Source organism: Balaenoptera borealis (genome assembly GCF_965194805.1).
Source record: "Balaenoptera borealis genome assembly, chromosome: 9".
NCBI classification, from domain to species: Eukaryota; Metazoa; Chordata; class Mammalia; order Artiodactyla; family Balaenopteridae; genus Balaenoptera; species Balaenoptera borealis.
In genome coordinates this window covers 120,070,748-120,090,494 of record NC_138873.1, presented here as the reverse complement: position 1 = coordinate 120,090,494, position 19,747 = coordinate 120,070,748, and the positions used below count along the sequence as shown (strand labels likewise).

The 19,747-nt window shown below is 39.2% G+C and overlaps 1 long non-coding RNA gene across 1 annotated transcript; it reads right to left on the bottom strand.

Annotated features, from left to right (window-relative positions):
* Nucleotides 1–202: 202 nt before the first annotated feature.
* On the bottom strand, nucleotides 203–16,322 carry LOC309635088. The gene is made up of 2 exons (XR_014248627.1): nucleotides 16,061–16,322; nucleotides 203–16,020 (listed from the first exon to the last, which is right to left on the bottom strand). It is a non-coding gene; the product is annotated as an uncharacterized lncRNA (long non-coding RNA).
* Nucleotides 16,323–19,747: the final 3,425 nt, after the last annotated feature.

Here is a 19,747-nt window from a genome sequence, read left to right as displayed (position 1 = left end):
TACATTAAAGGTACCGATATTCAAACTTGGGTTTCTCTAACTAGTCCCAGTGTCTATTTGACTCTCTTTACTTCTGATTTACAAAGTCATGCCATACTCCAATACCCTCTCACGGAGAGTGAAAGATTATTCAGTATTTGGGATAAAATAGACTGTAACTTGAAAGTCTCCCTCATTTGGCTCAATTTCCATGTACTTTGGCTTTTTCTTTTTTTTCTTTTTTTCTTTTTTACCATGGAGTGTTCTTCCTAGAAACTACTCTATCAAAGGGACTTTGTAGGAACTCTCATTCCTATTTGCACATTATTTATCTTAATTTCCAAATTACGTAATCAATTCCAGAATAATCTAAGGAGGAGGCAGGGTAGCTAACCAAGATGTGTATAAAGTCTAACCAGTTGCCAGTGGCCTGTGGCACATCCACATATGTGGCCTGTGTGACACGTCAGCATAGACGCTCTTCTCTGGGGCTGTCGAGTCAGTCCGAGGGTCAGAAGAGCACAGGTTCCTTACTCACCTGGCCTATTCCAAAGCTCTTTGAATATCCTGAGTGCTCTTTGAAATACAGTCTGGATTCTGTTCCTATTGGGTTGTGTAAGTTTAACTTCTTCATCCTGCACCTTCTGACCACAATGTTGTAGTGAATCAAATAAAATGGCATTTTGTGAAAGAAATTAGATTTCGGTGCAGTTATGACAGGCCACTTCTTTTTTCTCTAATAATGAGAAACGAAATGGAAATAAAACTTTCCAATGACCTTCAGAGGTTCCCCAGAACTTCCGTTGTGAACGCTGATTGCCTCGGGCCCCACGTGCAGCCACTGGCTCAGTGACCCACTGCGTGTGGTAATCCTCTAGAACTGACCTGCCTTGCAGGTGAGCTGCTTCAGCGTTACTTGATTGTTAACTGCGCTGTCCTTGGAAGTTTTTTGTAACCTGGAAGGTCCAGATGCTCTTCAGTTACCCAAGACCATTATTTGCCAGGTTCGTTACCCCTAGTTCCAGAGTGTCAAAATCGATTTGAACCTGATTCTGCCATGACTTTGGACAATATATTAAATTCACTTACAAAGCCTCAGTTTACAGTTTACCTGCAAAATAGCTGTCAGGTCTAGGGTAAGAGTTAACTGAGATAAGGTGTTTAAAATGCTATCACAGAGACATACAAATGGCCAACAAGCACAGGAAAAGATGCTCTGTATCATTAGTCATTAGGGAGATGCAAATCAAAAACCATAGCAAGACATCACTTCACACCACCTAGGAAGGCTAGAATCAAATAAAATGAAAAACAGCAAGTGTTGGTGACGATGTGGAAAAATTAGAACCCTTGCATATTGCTGGTGGTAATGGAAAATAGAAACTGAAAAACAGTCTGGCAATTCCTCAATAAGTTAAACTTAGAATTACCATATGACCCAGCAATTCAATACCTGAGTATATGCCCAAAAGAACTGAAAACAGGTGCCCAAACAAAGACTTGAACATAAATATTTAAAGAAGTACTATTCCCAATAGGCAAAACATAGGAACAACCCAAATGTCCATCACCTGATGAATGGATAAACAAAATGTGGTATATCCCCAAAGTGGAATATTACTCAGCCACAAAAAAGGAATGAAGTGCTGATACATGCTACAACATGGATGAAATCTTGAAAATATTATGCTAAGAAAAAGAAGCTAGATCCAAAAGGTTACATATTAAATGAATCAATTTATATGAACTATCCAGAATAGGCAAATCCATAGAGACAGAAGCCCATTAGTAGTTTCCAGGGACTGGTGGGAGGGGAGAATGGGGAGTATAATGGGTATGGGGTTTCATTTGGGGTGAGGAAAATGTTCTGAAACTAGATACTGGTGATGGTTGCACAACATTGTGAATATCAAAATGTTACTAATGATAATTTTTTTAAAGGAATGTAGTTTTTTTTTTTTTTTTTTGAAATTCACGTTCTTTTTTTTTTATTTATTTATTTATGACTGTGTTGAGTCTTCGTTTCTGTGCGAGGGCTTTCTCTAGTTGCGGCAAGTGGGGACCACTCTTCATCGCGGTGCGCGGGCCTCTCACCATCGCGGCCTCTCTTGTTGCGGAGCACAGGTTCCAGACGCGCAGGCTCAGTAATTGTGGCTCACGGGCCCAGTTGCTCCGTGGCATGTGGGATCTTCCCAGACCAGGGCTCGAACCCGTGTCCCCTGCATTGGCAGGCAGATTCTCAACCACTGCACCACCAGGTAAGCCCCAGGAATGTAGTTTATTTATTTATTTATTTATGGCTGTGTTGGGTCTTCGTTTCTGTGCGAGGGCTTTCTCTAGTTGCGGCAAGTGGGGGCCACTCTTCATCGGGGTGCACGGGCCTCTCACTATCGCGGCCTCTCTTGTTGCGGAGCACAGGCTCCAGATGTGCAGGCTCAGTAATTGTGGCTCACGGGCCTAATTGCTCCACGGCATGTGGGATCTTCCCAGACCAGGGCTCGAACCCGTGTCCCCTGCACTGGCAGGCAGATTCTCAACCACTGCGCCACCAGGGAAGCCCCACTAATGATAAATTTTATGTTACATGTATTTTACCACATGAAACTTTGTTATCACATAGTAAGCATTCCATAAACATTAGTTATTATTACTAAATAACTTTTGGCATTTTTATGTATTCTCAGAACAATATTACTTCACGGTTATTATCTAACAATATTATGCGTTGGGTTTTATTCTATTGTTGTCTAACTGATAAATTTTTTCTCTCTCTAACTAAACTGCATGCAGCATCAGATTGGAATAGGACCTCATTATCTCTCACTAAGCCATCCATGTACATAGAACTTCCTGTGTGAACTGATCTGGGAGATGCTGAACAGCTTATCTGCCCCAAGGTCTTTACCCCAGGGGCCCACTCTGAGCTCTGAAATTCCATATAAGAAGGACTCCGATGTGTAAGGCACTGTGTCTCCACCGTTGAACTGCAGGGTTATTATCTGGAAGAGGTGATCCAATGAACCACCAGACCAGAAAATTTAACATCGTAGCATGAATTAAGTCGGTCACCAAAGAAAACATCTGAGGAAATGAGACTTCGGTGGGGGATGACTGAGGTGACCGTTTGGCCTATGAAGGTGATCTTCGGTGAGTGGCTCTGAACCACCAGGGCCTTGGGAGAAAATAGTACTGTGGAGGAGGGCAGCTGAAAGGGAGGAAAGAAATTTCAGAAGCAGTTTTCACCTAGTTGAGATTTTACCAAGATCTTGTGTTGTATCCAATGCCGTTACTTCTACCCCAATAGAGTGGGCACCCAATATGACAACCAAGGGGTTTCTTCTGAATGAAGAAATGAGTGAATGAATGATGTCTGGAATAGGTTTTAAAAGGCCTCTTTCCTATACCCCTCTCTTTTATCACCAATATAACTAAAGTAATAATAATAGGAGTTAACATTTATAGGGCTTATCATGGGCTAAACCATTTGTATCATTATTTCATTCAATCTGCCCATAATCTTATGAGATAGTTACTATTATTATCTCCAATTCACACACACACAAAAGGACACTGAAACTTAGAAAGGTTAAGCAGTTTGCCCAAGTTATAGCCTCGTAGAGTTGGGTCTCTATCCATCCAGAACCTCCACCCTAACCACTATGCTGACTATTCTAGTGCACTCTTTCACTCTTGGTGGGAACATCAGCATGAGCTAAATGGATGTCAGAGTATGAGTCAGAGACAACAGAAGCAAAAAGCAATCATGAACACTGTGGGTTGGAGGGCCATTTTGGTCATTTCCCTCTCTGCCCTTGCCAGTCACCCATACCTCCCACCCAAGCCTGGGAGCTGTAATTGTTAATATCAAGGCTAGATCACTGTAGCCCCTATGAGGAGAGCATATCAAGCGCTAATTCCAGGTGGGCTGGCATTCTCCCTTCGTGGAAAACAAAATTAAACAAAAAGGCGTATTGAAATAACGGATGCAACTTACAACCCTTATTGGCCATTCATTAGGTGATGTTCGTTGCAAGTGCTATGTTTAGCTTGTGTGGAATATCCACAGCCCATTTTGTTTCTTTTATTTTGTCTCAGCATATTTACCAAATGGCCATTCATGAGTTTTAGTAACACATCTGCTATGTCAGCTATATTTATTCAGTGACTTCTCAGGATAGCCCCTGACCAGCAACTTCAGACAATTCAAATCCCTGGGTTGAATATTTCTTAGCATTGGCACTAACCATCGTATAAATTGGGCCAGTTCTCCTTATAGTTGTGCAGATTTGTTTATCGCATTTATGTGCTTCGAAGTCAAGTAAGACTTCGGATCTAAAACATCTGGGTGTGGAGTGTCATATAACCAAATCATCTGGTGATATTTGGAATTTTTCACTCTCTGAGTCTATTTAACAATCACTTTTCTTTTTCTATATCTCATTCTCTCCAAGGGTTCAAAATCTCAGCGTGGCTTTTATCTAGAATTGCCGTTGTTTCCTGGACCTGTAGAATTTTCCTTTCACAGCTAAGGAATTGCTAGGCTATAGCGTTTCATCCGGTTAATTGTAAAACCTTTATCTCTTCCATGCCGTGATGCTCTCCAGAGGCAGTGAGCAGGGAACGTTTTAGGATTTAAGTGCAAGAGTGGTGTGACCAGGAACAGCTGTCCCTTTCTGACTTGAGCAGAGGCACACAGTGACTGGGGACACGTTACAACCCTGTCTATGCACATGTGGTAACGTGTTACTCCAAACACCCAACAATCCTCTGCTCCCCCCTCACTACACACACAGACCCACATGCTGGCAAATGGCTAAATCGATGCAACCAGATGGGTAAGTGGCCTGAGAGTTGCTGAGACCATATGATGCAATTAGAGATTTGATTTGATGGAGATGTTAATTACTTTGCGTTCAGATAAACACTATAATGTGTCCGGGAGGGAACTGTTATTTGGAGTTGACTCCTGTTTTAGAGCACAGAATGGCAGGAGGATACTCTGGTTGGTTGCTTTAGGATCTACCCTCTCAACAAGGCTTCCTGAAAAGATATTTAAAGGACTCCCAGCTCAGCTAAGCACGTAATGTTTACATCAAGCAGATAATACCGACAACAACAAAAAAATACTTTTCAATATTTGTATTTTGGTTTCTGAGCTTCTGCAGGAATCCATATAAAGCATGTTAAACGTATGTGTCTGTTAGCTCACAGTGTGCGTGTTGAACCTCTCTTACTTACAAAGTAGGTAGCTATCTGGGTAATGATTCAACAATGTTACTTACTGAATGGCTGCTACATTTTCAAGACTGTGCTGTGTGCTCTGGGAATAAAGATGTTATTTCTCCCTTCAAGGAAACTACATTCAAGAGTGAAAATGCAAGAGAGGGAGGGTCAGACTAACCAAGAGACCAATTCAAGAGTTATTTCTTTCTTTTTCCCAGCAGAATTCCAATTTTGTTTGGGTAGCAATGTGCCCTGCCCCAAGTGATGAATTATCTAAGCCAATCATGGCATCCCTTTTCTCCTTTCCCAGACACTCCTTTTGCTAGCCTCTCCAACTAAGGTTGACATATTTGCCATTGATACTTTCTTCCACTTGGGGCACTGAAGTGAGTATGTAATGACTGCAGCTATAGCAGCCATCTTGTGATGGTGAGGTAAAAAGCACAGAGATGAACATCCAACAGGCTGAGAATGGTGAAACCAAAGGGTAGAAAGACATTTACAGGTTGTTGATGAAACTTTGGAAGCAGACAATAAATATCCCTAGGGTTTAACCTTCCATTAATGTGGTCTTCTATGACATGTAACTGAAGGCTTTCTAAACTGTTATAACATATAGTCATAAACGATTAATCAAGCAATAGATAGTTCTAAAATCTGTGATGTTGACTACTAGAGAAAGGATAATTAAAACAGAAATATTTATCAAACACTTACTATGTGTCAGATATTCTGCTTGATGTCGTTAGACATACACGTTGGAAAAGCACAACAGACACTACCTCTGCTGCAGTGGAAGAGGTAGAATTTGAGCTAGACCCTGAAGAGTGGTTAGAATTGAGACAGGTAGACGATAAGAAAGGGGATCTTTCCAGGGAAGAAAAGCAACCCAAACAAAGGTAAGGTGGTATGAAAAGTCTTGACTTCCTCCGGAGACAGTAAGTAGGTCTCTGAAAGGAGAGGTGAAGCATTGGAGAGCAAAGAGAAGTCAAGTTGGGTGGGTGGGGCTTGATTACTGAAGGTCATGATAGTCAGACAGAGGAGTTTGGGCCTGATCATCAGGTAACTGGGGAACCACTGAAGGACAAAGAAGGACCATGAAGAAAATGATTGCAAAATTAAATGCAGAATGGAATGGAGGGGATAGAGTTTAGGAATAGATGGGCCAGTTAAAAAACTGTTACAGAAATAATAATATTAATATAACACTACAAGAACAACAGCTAATGTTTATAGAGCATTTGTTATGTGCCAGACTCTCTTCTAAGTGCTCTCCATACAGTAACTCATCTAATCCTCAAATGACTCTATGAGATAGGTAGGAACACTTTTACTAATAAGGATCTGAGGCCTTGAGAGTTTACCTAACTTGCCAAAGGTAATAATTAAGGCAGAGCAGTAGTACAGTAATTAAGTAGTAATATAGATATGAGGGCTCAGACTAGGGTGACGTACCAGGGAAAAGAAAAAAGCCAGTGTAGTAAGCTCTGTAATCTTAGCAGCACCCTTCCTGCCCCCAGAGTCATCAACAGATGCTCATAAAATTCCTTTGCCCTACATCCATACTTCTAGAACCCTTTGTAGACCTTGCTTCTCAGACTTGCTTGTTCCATCTTGCAGGTTATATGCTATAAAACCTTCCCCATATTTCTCACTGTTGTTCTCAGTCCTCTCCAATGGACTTTCTGCTTTGATCTCTCACTGATTCGTGGATCATGAACCCCAAGTGCTGGGTGCTCTGATCACACAGCGCACGGCCAACCCCCTTCCCATTCCCAGGCCCAAGCTGCCTTCATTCTTAGAGCCTCAGGTCTCCAGCTTGCCCTGCAGGAAGAGCAGGCAGGATGAATACGAGGGACATTTATCGAGGAGGAATTGGTCTTCTGAAGGTTGGTTTGTTGACGAATTGAATGAAAGGATAATGTTCTAGACACCAATATCTCCAGTCGCAAGAGGAGAAGAATAGTGTTACCACCCACAAAAGATAAGACGTGAAAGAGGTCTATGATAAGATCAATCTGGATATAAAATGATAGACCTGTAGCCTAATAATGTCAGAAAGTATCGCTATTAGAGGGTTATTGAGCCAAATCCTCTGATGTTGGGTTTGTGTGGAACATTCAGGCAGAAGGGTCCTGGGGAGTTAGCAGCTAGGATGAAGCAGCCCAATATGAAGTCTGAGGCTCAAGATGCTGGTTTGGGAGTCAAAACATAGTCATGGGAGTGAAAAGTGAACGGAGACTTGGTGGAGCAAGCAGATATCAAGAGAAGAGTCTTAAGGGCTCAGGGAACAAAAGCCCAAATAGGACGCATGAAAGTAAATAGGAACCAAAAGACCAAAAATGGAGACTGAGAAGGAAAAGAAGAGTAGAGGGAGAAGCTGGACACCAGGGCCAAAGAACTCAAGAAGAGAAGAGAGTTTCTAGGAGTTTTTTTTACCTGATTCGAAGTCTCAGAGAACTCAAAGTGCAACTGAAAAATATATTTTCTTAGAAGGGTCTCCAAACCTTTAGAGTTAGATCCTGCTTTAAAATCGATATATTTTCAGATTATGCCCATTGATCTTTATCCATTTCCTTTCTAAAGGACATCTTGGTTGCTTCCAAGTTTTGGCAATTACAAATAAAGCTGCTATCAATATCAATGTGAGATTTTTGTGTGGACGTCAGTTTTCAACTCCTTTGGGTAAATACCAAGGAGCACAGTTGCTGGACCATATGGTAAGAGTATGTTTAGTTTTGTAAGAAACCACTAATCTGTCTTCCAAAACGACTGTACCATTTTGCAATCTCATCAGCAATGAATGAGACTTCCTGTTGCTCCACATCCTCACCAGCGTTTGGTGTTATCAGTGTTCTGTTATCAGTGTTATCCATTCTAATAGATGTGTAATGGTATCCCATTAGTGTTTTGATTTGCATTTCCCTCATGATATATGACATAGAGTATCTTTTCATATGCTTACTTGGGTATATACATCTTTATATTTTATTTGGTGGGGTATCAATTAAGGTCTTCGGACTTTTTTAGTCCAGTTGTTTGTGTTCTTTTGTTGAGTTTTGAGTTCTTCATATACTTTGGATAACAGTTCCTTATCAGATGCATCTTTTGCAAATATTTTCTCCATGCCCAGTGGTTCAGAATCTCCAATTTTATCTCATCCCTGCCATACTCTACTATAATTTTTCTTTGATGATCAAAAATGATTTTTTTCCCTAGAACTATGTTGTGCAATATGGTAGCCACTAGCCATCTGTAGGTATTTTAATTTAAATTAAGTAAAATTAAATAAAATTTTAAATTAAGTTCCTCCATTGCACCATCTATACTTCAAATGCCATGTGTAGCTAGTGGCTACCGCATTGGGCAGAGCAGATATAGAAAATTTCCATCATCACAGATAGTTCCATTGGATAGTTATGTTCTATAGATTCAAGGGATTATATTTTTACAGAATAAGAACATGCTACATTTTCTATCTGCAGATCATAAAGTCTCTACATAATGCCAGAACAATCTGATACTTTTGTGCTTTTGCTCCTGTCATTAATTAAAATTTCTGCCTAAATGGATCATTGTTAGACATAGTTAAGGTAATTTGGCACTATTCCCAGACGCTTCTGGCAATTACGAATGTCTATCAAGTTGCTATTACCTTTCAGAATTTTTAATTCATATTTAAGGATCTGGATTTCCTATGTATTCCTTGAGTCACAAGGTCCAGTTGAGGATGTAAAAGGAGAACCTGAGTTCACTAGGAAATCAAGACTTGGTGCTCATCCTTTTGTCTGACTTGGATATCAGAGCATTTCATAGGGACGGTATGCCTGAGTATAAATAGCCTACAGTCTCTGTGTTAAGTACATACCTAAGAGCCATTGTCTACTAGACCATAGACTAAGACATGTGGAGCAGATCAAATTAACAAGAGCATTAAATAAATAATTGATGTAGCTTCAACTAAATAACCAAGCATAGTAAATAAATAAACCCTAAATTGGCAGGATGTTCTTGTCTATTCTAAATCCAATCAATGTTGGCTGAATACCAGTCTTCTTGATGCAATTAAAACACAGTAGTGTGCATATGTTGTCCTCTAAGTAATATTATTTTTTACAGGAATGCATGCTATTCCGCCAAGTATGATTCAATGTCATGCTTGGATTATGCAGCGTTGTAACTGCAACTTTGATAACTTTGCTGTATTTTGCTTTTCCATCGTAATCGTAATCTATATGTTTAACTACTTCAGACCTTTATGATATTCTCTCCAAAGATATAGAAAAGACATGCATAGGAAGCCTAGGGATAAATATTTACAAGTTTCATTTTCCTGGTCCTATGCTCATGTCTTTCTCTTTTACACACACACGCACACATCCACAGGTGCACTCACACCCTGGAGCTTTAGCTGGGAAGAACACCTTCCAATAAATCCACTTACAATGTAACAGCAGCTTTTCATACTTCCCATTGCATAGACCAGAGAAAGATCTCAGTGTTTCTGCTCTCTCCAGAACTTGGTGAGGATTATTGAGCCATGAGTGTAGGAAGACATTTTCCATCCTTCTTCTCTTATCCACCTATCTTTCAGAATGCTCAGAAAAGGAGTGTTATGCTTATTTTTCTGTTTAAAAATCATCCAGTGCTTCCTGTGAGTCATCAGCTGGAGGAGTAATGTGACTCCACCTTATGGCTGAGTAAACACAGAGATCTGATTTCAGGCTAGGGACAAATTTCAAAATGCAAATATAAATCACATAGCTGATCCTTTTTTTCCTCTTCTAAGCAATCCTACCAGGCATCCAACAAGAGAGTGAAAATCACACTTCTTACTTGAGTACACGATTCCCCACTTTTCATCACCTTTTTCTTTTTGTTAAAAGCATTTCTTTCTTGAATGTTTTTTCTCCCAACTTGGGTCATCTTTATAATTGATTTTTCAAGGTTAAGTAATTTTGATTATTAGTGTTTGGGTAATGAATGAGGGAGTTTCAGGACAAAGCATCAAGGAACAGTTCTAAGAAACAGTTTAACATGGGGAAGAACTGGGACAAACCAGAAGACATGCAAAAAAATCCATATTTCTAACTATGTGGGCATATGGCTCAGAGGTAGGTGACTAGAAACAGGATACAAGGGCAGGAAGAAATGGTCAAATGTTCTTTGCACCTTCTAATCCCATGAGGGTTTATTTCATTACCAGGTATTTTTCATTCCTGAGAAAGGGGTACAGGTCATAACCTACGGCCACAATGAAGCAAGAACACTAGAAAAGAGAAACACCTATCTACTCATTTGGCTATTTGGCCAATTTAGGAACTTTTATGTGAAAGGAAGGAAAGAATGAGACAATTAGAAGGTGGGTAAGAATGGAAACACATACAACTTAGAGGAGAGTGGGTGACCTGGAGCAGATTTCTTATTCCAAATCCTGCCATGTCCTTGACCATGTGGAATCAGTGCTGCCCCTTGTTGAACAATTGACTCAGTTTATGACCAAGGATAAGCCACTTGATCTCGCTCTGGACTGCAAATCTCCTTGCCTCATAAATTAAGGATTTGGAGACCCACAGAACTTCAGGGTTTTGTGAATAGATAGAGTAAGAAGGATGACCATCAGGTCCAATAATAACAATCATTTTACTTCCAGGGTTGAAAGAGAGACTTCCCAGAAGGCATCTTGATATCCTGGATCAATGATATATACTCAGTGCACTTGGCTTCTTGCACACACTCTTTCCCACTAACTCATAATCCACTATTCTGTGCAAGACCTTGTGATGACCCTGATCATCAGAGCACCTTGAAACAGGGAGCCTGGATTCTCTTCCTGGGCATTTGCTTCTGTGGAACCCTCATAATAACCAACGTGATGAAGTCTATTTGTAGGATAATTTGATCTTTCCTTTTATTATTATCAAGAGGAAATGCTGTTTGGATGTAAAAATTTAGAGACAAACTAATGTCCTTTAGAGTGAAAGGTAGGATGGGGGAGAGGTGTAGCAGATGCTGGTGCCCACACACCGGCTGGGCTTCCAGCTGCCAGCGCCTGCACCAAGGACTTCCTCTTGCTACTGGAGCCCACTCTGCCTCACAGAGGGCAGGCTTGACCCATGGCAGAATCGTTGCCCCTCCCCAGAGCAGCCCTCATTTGATGACTAAAACAACAACTGATGGGAGTTGATGTGTCAGTGTCCCAACTCCCTCACCCTTCTTGGGTGCATGGTCTCCACTGGCTTTCAGGGCTTCCCCAGGGAAATTAAGCCCCATTCATACGAGGTGATAACTGGCTTCTTAATGTGCCCTTTATTGGTTGCCTCCTCCCTGTCTCTCTTCCCCACTCTCTTCTGGTCACATCCTTCTCCTCCCAAACAAACTATTTGCTTTTCAAGTCTTATCTCAGTGTCTGCTTCTGTGGGACACCAAAGTAAGACACAAGGTCACTGGAAATTTGACTTATTATATATTAGTTTTATCTTAAAGGAAGCATTTTAAAAATACCTGTGCCAGGTGTTCTTAAGTACTTCACAGGTTTAAATCTCATCAACCCTTTCAAAACTTTCTGAGTTGAGATACTCAATAAAATTTGTGTATTTGAATTTTCTGCAAGAGTAGAAGATAAATGCTTTCAATCTTTTCTTTCCTTTTTATTTTAAATGAGTTAAACTTTAAAGTGGATAAATCCCTAACAATACTTAGGTTTTTAACTTAGTTGTGAAACTCTATATAATCTGAGATCACCGGGGAGACAAAAATGATATATAATTATCTCATTATTTCACATTGATTCTCAGTTCTAATTCATTTATGCATGGGTTTCTCTTATTAAAACTGAAGTAATGGTAATAGCTACCACCTACTTTTACGGAATTTTCAGTTTTATTGATATTTTCATAATACAACTCATCTATATTATTCTGTTTTTATGATAACAACATGACCTAAAATACATTAAAATGCACTGTGATATAACAGCATAGGATAAAAATGAAGTTTCTTCATGAAGACATGAAATTTAAAATCAGATTGCCTGGGTTTAGATCCTGGTTAATGATACTTTCAAACTGTGTAATCTTGAGCAATTTACTTAACCTTTCTGTGCCTTGGTTTCATTATCTGTGAAATCAGGGTAATAACTGTTCCAAATATATAAGGTTTCTGTGTGGATTGATGAAATTGTAATTTCAGAGCACTTCCAGATGCCTGGCACTTGGTAAGAACTCAGTACATGGCAACGATTTACTCTCATTGTTATCACTCCTCCGTCTGGATCATGTGAGGTCAGTCTCCAGCTCCTTTCAAGAACATTTTTCTTATTCAGAGATAGGTTATCCCCTGAGGAAATGTGAACAACTGTGGATCAAAATGCTTCTGTTAGAGTCCAACTGTGTTTTTGTGAGTAAATTGGAGGTCCTCTATCCTTTCTCTTCTTCCCCCACCATTGATCAGAGATTTGACTAAGAAATGAAAGACAATCACATGATTAAAGGACAACAAGACATCTTCCTGAAATTAAAGACATCTTTCCTGAGTCTCTGCAGGAATGGTGCGGGATGAGAATAGTTAATTTAGTTAGTCATCTTCCCCCCACTACATATTCTTTTCTTGTAGCTCAGCAGTGACATGGCAACTGGATAATCACAGTCAGACCTCCCCCTCCTCCTCCCCTCCTCCCCCCTCACTGCTTTGCCATTGTTTTAGACTTTGTTACTCATTATGTAATGTGTTGCCTTTCAAATGTGTACCCATTTTGTGAGTCATCTATTGACTTGATTTGCCTGTGTTTTTTAATGTTATGATTCTTTGGATGGCAGATGGTAGTGTTTGACAGATTTTCTCATTTTATTGAAGGACCACACAACTAGAGTGTTGTACATATGTCATTATCTTATAAATCTTAGTGGTTTCCCCCTTATTTCCCCATGTTTCAAGATTTCCTGGAAATGTAATAGGTATTAGGCTTGTAAAATCAATTTAGGCAAACAAGGTTGAACTTGAGAAACGTATAGAATTTTCCTCAATGTTCTAAAAATAATCCTTTAATTTTTTCATCTGCACATATTAAATAAGTAGCCATTATGTAACCAGCGCTGTCTGAGAATTCACAGGAGAAGGAGAAAGAGAAGGAGGAGGAGGAGGAGAAGCAGGAGAAGAAGAAGAAAAGGAGAAGAAGGTGGAGGGGGCAGGAGGAGGAAGAAGAGCAGACGTTTCTAACCCTTCATAAATTTATAGTCTTTGGGGGGAGATGATACCTAATTAGAGGTCAATAAATAATTATATAGCACAAGTGCATAGTACACTAACAATCCCTGCCCCCCACGGAGGCTTGCACTCAACTCATAACAGAGTTTCTCCCTTCTCTCAGTCTGTGGGCTGATGTGTGAGACCTCCATAAAGAAATCATTTCTAAAAATTCTGATTCTGGTACTGAATCTCTAGGAAATATGAGGAGTCATTATTTCTCCCACATTCCCTTCTCCCTCTTCCCCAAGATACAGACTAGAAGTGAAGTAGAAATCCAGAAAAGAGTGACAGAACTGCATTCTGGAAGATCCATGCTCAAATTCTCCTTCATGGGCCTGTAACCGTGTCAATCACACAAGTGACAATTTTTCCTCACTGTTGGGAAATGAATGGGATTAGCCAATGTGATTGTTCTTTTTTGCAATGAGGAATGGTGAGTGCCTTTTCAGGAAGATAAATTTGACAAACTGTAACAAGTGGAACAAGCTGTTTCTCTTTGCTGTTTTTTTTAGTCACTTTTAAAGACCAGACTGGGGCCTACCGACTGAACTGTCCTCAAATGAAGACATGGAGCTAGTGTGTAGCACAGTGACCTGCCATTTTTGTCACAAAAGAGGCAAGAAAGATAGTCAGAACGCCACCTCTCCCTGTGAGGCAATAGCCTGGATGTGCAGAGAACTCTGGGTCCTCACCCCCCAAAATAGAGGTTCAGATTTGCTTGGGCATTTGGGGGGAAAAAAAAATCTTACCAACAGAGGACCAAAAACCTGTATGGGTAATGCCAAAATGTTGTATACTATTGTTCTCAGTAGAGAATAAACAAAGGAGTGGTAGAGAAATTAACTGGCCTCAAAGTGTCTTGGAGTCCTCAAACTTCTGTCTCCATTGCTTAACTTAGAAGAACCAAAATTAGGCCCAGTTCAGAGAAGGGAGTTGTTGCTGATTTGGCCAAGTGATTAAAATAAATGTTGATTGGCCTATTTAGGGACACTTTAAAGGAAGATGTGGTTTATGAACTAAACTCTGAAAGATGGGTAAGATTTGAATACTCAAAATAAACTATTGGGGTTAAGTTCAAAGCTTATAAACAGATGGAAATGGGAATTTATACTGAGAGAGAGTTAAGGAAGCCTTTTCAATGAATTGCCTTGGTGATAGCCTGAGGTGTAAAATGTGACAAAGAGGATCTCATCAAAATTACTCTAAAATTTATATCCTTGAGACCAACGTGGAGTCAGTTGATGAAAGGTGAGGATGAAGTAGGTTTTGAACATCTCATTTTAAGGTGCTGATGTGACTTTGAAGCGGCCTGTCCTTCAGATGAGTGGAAAAATGAAATTGGAGCAAACTGAAAGGGTAAGATGGGAATTAGAGATTAAGAGATCATCCCTGTGGAGGTACCAGCTGCAACCGTAAGAGCTGAGGGTTCTCTTTGGAGTTCACAGAGCAATGAGTACAGAGGGCAGATAAAAGGATGGTAGGGATGCATATGATGTGGGAGGTGAAGGAAGAGACAAGCCAGAATAGGGCAGAAAAAGAAGACTGCAAGACTGAAGGACAAATGGGGAAACAAGGAGTCACCAAAAACTAAAAGGGAAGGGGGAGTTTCAAGGAGCATGTGATAATAGCCTAAAGGGTTATAAGATCAAGTCGAATGGAAACCAAGGAAAAGCTATGGAATGTTATCACATTTGTGGGAGCAATTTCAGTACTGATAGAGCAAAAAGTCAGAACATGGGGAACTGAAGCAATGAGAGGATATAAAGAAAGAGGTGACCAGAGGTTGGGCAGGAAAGGAAGGGAAAAGATGAAAAGAAAAGGTGAATTTTAGGTGAAGCTAATGAAGCTTAAGCTTCACTGCCCCTTACTTACAATGACCCCTTCCAAGGCCCTGGGAGGAATGCTAGCAATGGACCCATATGGTTGTATGTTTTGTAAATTTTGCAAGAGCAAGATATTTTTACTGCAATTTGTTGTAAGACCATTTTCTTTCCTCTTTAACTTCTCCTCAGTACGGGATGTAAATTAAGGGGAAGTTGAATTGGAGATACATTTAGTTTGGATTTATTGGAATTTATTACAAAGTCACAACTGAGTATAGTTAAATTACTGTTGGTTGACCAGATGTAAGAATAGCTTTCAGAAATAGCTTCTGCCCACGCTATGCAACATCATGACATGAGGACATCAACAAAAAAATAGGTCAAGTGTTGCCAGTATCCTTTCAAAAGGATATTTAAAATTTGTCACTTAGAGGAAACTTGAAATTCCCCCAAATCTTGTAACTCATGTAGGAAAGAAACTTGATAAAAACTCTTCTAAAATTGGCAACAATTCTACAATTCAACATGCCTTTCCCAAGAACAAGTTATGACCCCCCAAAAAAATTTTCCCAGACTAAATAGAATTAAAAACCAAAGTTCCATCAACATACTAGAAGAAAATCTAAATTATTTTCTTTTTCTCAATATAGAAAAATGCTATTACAAAAGTTGTTGTCATATGAGGAGGCTAACAAAAAGTATTTTGTTTCATCTGGATTTTTAAATCAGCTTTTTAAAAAATGTGTAACTTGTTATGATTTATTTTCTCCTTCCAAATATATATTTACTTTTAAAACTAATTTTGTATTCTTAAGCTTCATACCACCCCAAACCACAATACCCTCATGATGTACCCAGGTTTTATTGTTTTGTTGCTTTGAGGGTAGAGGGTGGATTTGAAGTGAAATAATAGCCTACTTACTAACTGTGACAAGCAGTATTTCCTGATTTCATTTTTGTAACAACCATTCAAATTAAATATTATTATACCTGTTGTATAAGTGATGGAACTGAGCCTTAGGTTCCAAGGTCATTCTGCTAGTAAGTGGGAGAGCTGGATTTAAAGGCAGATCAGTCCAATTTAAGAGCTTATGCCCTTTCCATTATAACTACGAGGTAAACTGGAAATGTGGATAACTAGAACAAGAATGGGGATTTTAAGCACCATGATTCACTAATAAAATGTAGTGGTGACTATTTGCAGAAAACTCTTTTGTTTCTTTTTTCTTTTTTTCCCTACTAATTGATAATTCCCATGCAAATACACAGACTTCTCATGCCATCTCAAAACAACAGTGTAGGCCTCTAATATTGAAATATTCTATGATTCTGGCCACATACCATATTGCAGTACACTTATCGGTCTATAATAAATACAACACCTTCACACTGATAAAAGAAAATATAGGAATTGCTATTAAGAAACCTCAGAGAAGGAGGCAATACATGTATTAATAAAGTCAAAAACTGGAAAACTCGTTGAATATCTTTCATTACAGCAAATGTTTTGCTCATAGTCAATATGAAGTATGCTAATTTGGATTTCCTGGCTTGTTTCCATCTTAGTCAGTAGGCATCTGTCAATTCTCCGTGGCAAGATGTCCACTGGCTGACTCCCAGGTGCTTATGTAACAGGAAGAAAACAGCTCAAGCAGATACATACCCTTCCCGAATGAGAATTTCTATTGTATGTAATATATTCCCTCCAAGGTCTTCCATTATATTAAATGCTTCCACCTCACAATGGTGCTTTTAGTACTTCATGAGTTTGATATTAGAATATTTCATGAAAGTAGATGTGATTATTCTTTGGGGGTTGTTTAGCATTTATAGAAAGGACAGGTTAAAATTCTGTGATTAAATTTTATTGGTTTATTCAAATGGCAACCAGGACACCATAGTGTGATATTTTTAATCATGGTTTTATTTGTAGAATCTGAACACACCTAGATGATGGGAAATGGCCTATGACAGACAGGTAAGAACTTGGTAGGAGGTAATTGTTATGGGATTACAACCAATTCTTTCCTGAGATGGACTACATGTGAATTTCTGGGGAACTGAATCATCTTACAGTATTTTATGTTTCCTGTGCTAATCTATATAATATCCATTTTTAGCACACATTTGTTAAGTTAGGGTATTTCTGAAAGCTTATCAGCTTTTAAAATAATTCATTTCCACTAATATCTTTTACAAGATAGAGATATAACCAAAGTGCTGCTCTGAGAAATGATCTAAATATAGTGTCTATTCGTAGCTGATTAAATGTAGAAACTTGATCTCGGTGTCTATATGGCAAATTCTTCAACTGCTCTTGGCTTGTGCCTTAATATAGAACTGTGATGCAGATGATTAAAGCTTTTGTAGTAAGCTGAATGTTATATGTCTTGATTTTGGTATATTTCATTAGCATAAGGGAGAGGTACCTTACCAGTATTATTTTGATGATGTTTAAAAAGTTGTTTTCTGGGCTTCCCTGGTGGCGCAGTGGTTGGGAATCTGCCTGCTAATGCAGGGGACACGGGTTCGAGCCCTGGTCTGGGAAGATTCCACATGCCGCGGAGCGACTAAGCCCGTGAGCCACAACTACTGAGCCTGCGCGTCTGGAGCCTGTGCTCCGCAACAAGAGAGGCCGCGATAGTGAGAGGCCCGCGCACCGCGATGACTGGCCCCCGCTCGCCGCCAACTGGAGAAAACCCTCGCACAGAAACGAAGCCGCAACACAGCCAAAAATAAATAAATAAATAAATAAATTTATTTTAAAAAAAATTTATTTTCTGTGTATACAAGAAACTAATAAAACTTAGATTACGCTATAGCAGTGTACTTGGTTTGGTGTGAATCCAAATATAGTTTTGACAGTGTTGTTTCCTTTTTTCTCAACTGACTTTGTTCTTGAGTTGAATTTTATTTAAATTGTGATTACACGTTGTCAGGCACTATTATGACCAAATCAGCTGTTTAGCTTGGTGTCAACTAGGTACCCACAGAGCTCATTTTGTGACGTTAAGGATATTAATAAAACCAAAAAAGATCAAGCTTAAAATATTCACTAGGCTGTAACCCTGGCATTTACATACTGCCCAGAGCCTACTAGGTACCAATAACTATTATTTAAACAAATGACTGAAGAGTGAAGTTATAATTCAACTACGTCTACCTGATAATCATTGTGAGCGGGGGAAGGGTGAGATGTGACAGGGTGAGAGAGTGTCATGGACATATATACACTACCAAATGTAAAATAGGTAGCTAGTGGGAAGCAGCCGCATAGCACAGGGAGATCAGCTCGGTGCTTTGTGACTGCCTGGGGGGGTGGGATGGGGAGGGTGGGAGGGAGGGAGATGCGGGAGGGAGGAGATATGGGAACGTGTGTATATGTGTAGCTGATTCACTTTGTTATAAAGCAGAAACTAACACACCATTGTGAAGCAATTATACTTCAATAAAGATGTTTAAAAAAAAAAAAAAAAGCAAACCCAGAGAACAAATGGAAATATGTGTGTATGGAATGGAGATTACTTTGTAGAATAATGTATGAACCCTGTTTCTTAATTTTTCATCCTTCAATAGTGTTTTTTAATATTGCATCCTGGAGTGCAGGATGGGGTCTGAAGACACAGTTGAACACAGAAATGTGAGCATTACTAGGAGGCCTGAGGAACCTACTAGAAAGCGGAATTTTAAAATAGATCAATATTCTCTTTCTGCCCAGGTAATGTAGCACATAGGTTTAGCTGTGGTCAAAGAGATGGACTTAATCATCTTTCAAGGAAGCTTTCATGTCACTGATTCTTACCCTAGCTTTACTTCACTTAGCAGAGTATATCTCTTGTATTAATTTTAAGGGAGAACTGGAAATAGTTACTCAGAATCCACAACTATTTTAGTATGGCTTAATAAAAAAAAACCTTAGACATATAGAGATATTTAAATCCATATATAAATATTATATTTTTATATGATATAATATAAATTTAATATTAACAATGAGAAAAATGTGAACAATGATTTCCCATGCCAAACTGAAGGATATAGTAAAGATTCTGATAGAGTCTATTTGTAACTGCATTGTCTTATCAAAAACAAGAAGTGCCTATCTTACAATTAGGCATTCCTTCCTGTTTTGAGGACCAGAAACCTGCTATCACTTACTGAGTTCCGGTAAGCCAAGAGAATGTAAACATCATAAACAAAAGGTAATGTTTGAAGAATATTCTGCTGTGGCCCTTATTTGTCTGAATTATGTGAACAAGTATCTAGTGCTCGGAGTTTTTTGTTGTTGTTTTTTGTTTTTTGAAGTATAGTTGATTTAAAATGCTATGTTAGTTTCAGGTGTACAGATTCAGTTGTACATACATATATATATTCTTTTTCAGATTCTTTTATCTTATAGGTTATAACAAAATATTGAGTATAGTTCCCTGTGCTATACAGTAGGTCCTTGCTGGCTATCTATTTTATATATAGTA